This window comes from Haplochromis burtoni, unplaced genomic scaffold (genome assembly GCF_018398535.1).
Source record: "Haplochromis burtoni strain Fernald_Lab_line unplaced genomic scaffold, NCSU_Asbu1 Contig_295, whole genome shotgun sequence".
NCBI lineage: Eukaryota > Metazoa > Chordata > Actinopteri > Cichliformes > Cichlidae > Haplochromis > Haplochromis burtoni.
The window spans coordinates 432,931-434,497 of NW_024582656.1; the positions used below are offsets into that span (position 1 = coordinate 432,931).

The following is a 1,567-nucleotide window of genomic DNA, read 5'->3' on the forward strand; positions in this document are numbered from 1 at the left end:
GAGGTAATTTACACTCGATCCATGGAAGAGGAAATGAAACTGAAACTCTTGTATCAGCGGATATTTCAGGATAGTCCAGCTGCAGACTGATGGAATGAGAGTGGATCTGTCACTGTGTTCAGGGCCACGCTCAGAGAGCCAGGCAGACTCCAGCAAAACCTTCAGCGCTGCTTCAATTTACGTGAAAATTGAAGGTGTTACCAGGTGTTTTCTTCTGCATGACAAGGTTAATGGATGAGGCTCCTCCTCCATCTGTCATAACAGGCGTAACCACATAATTTCACCGTAATAATAACAATGCTAAAATCACCTGATTTAAATTTTGCACAACTGTGAGGTCATCCCTTTTCATGGATCTCAAATTCGTGCAGAAATATGGAGCTGAGTGCGTGTTCAGAGTCCTCACCGGCGATTAAAGCGGTTTCACGTCAGCACTTCACACAGTTTGTCTGACTGTAGAGTGAAAATCCTGTTTTTAGACGCCACCTTCTCCACTTTGTCCTCTTCAGTTTTGCCACACTGAAAACAACAGACAGCTCTCCTCAGAGTTTTATATTCCAGATGATAGTTTCTGCTGCTTATCCAGGTCTGGACACCGGATGCACTAGTCTATGTAGAGATGCCCAGTTCTTCTTCTCCCTGGTCTCCTCTTCCTCCAGCTCATCCAGGGGAATATTAAGACATTTCCAAGCCAACAGAAAGGTGTAATCTTTCCAGTGCTTCGTGTCTACCTCCTCCCAGTGGGACATGCCTGGAACTTGGATGTGGAGGAGTATTGACTGTAGTCTGAGGCTCATCAGCCCCCTGCCACAGGTCCAGGTCTCAACGCCTTGGTCACTGCAAGAGCCGCACTCAGGTTATACTCTTATGGCCTGCGTGACTCTCAAAGTCGCCCAGCAGGACGATGGATTCCAACTTTCCAGCGAGCCCTCAGGTACTCTGCATAACAGGCAATACTCCCGATCCTCACGAGGCAGGGAAGCAGACCTCTCATCCACCAGGGGGGTCACAGCATGCGGCAGCTGAACTGGCAGGAAACAGGTATACCCGCCCCGTTCACCACCTCCCACAACGGGCACTTCCAGAGTCCGCCCTCTCTCCAGGAAACTGGTTCCACAGCCCAAACCGTGACTTGGGCGGGTCGCTGTTCTGACCTCAAGCTCGGATTCTTCCCTATCAGCGTGGTGATCAGTTTCAGTCGACCTTTGACCTCTGCCAGTGATCCCCCAGATGAGTTTGGGGGCTGTTTTATGTTATTGCTTCAAAACGGTGTGTTTGCTCCGATTATGCAGAGGACTCCCTCACTTCAGACGATGTAACTGCATATAGGATGAGTTTAGCCACACGGCGCTCATCCCAACATGAGCAATGAAACCAGATCGTTGTTTTATATAAAAAGCAGAACCTGCACAGCTCATAAAGTGTGTAAGCTTCTCTCTCTGCTTCCACTCTGACTGTCGTCACCACAGCACACGTTACACAGGAAGCATGGTTTGGAGGGTCCTTGTGACATTTTCCACCAAGGTCGAGGTAAAGTGTTGAGGAAAAGATTTTTTATCCATTATTC

General features: G+C 48.7%; 1 protein-coding gene across 1 annotated transcript in view; it reads left to right on the forward strand.

The window, feature by feature from the left end:
- Window positions 1–1,567, forward strand: part of cpne4a (copine IVa) — a gene marked incomplete at its 5' end in the record, with an annotated part of 79,341 nt that overhangs the window by 56,406 nt on the left and 21,368 nt on the right.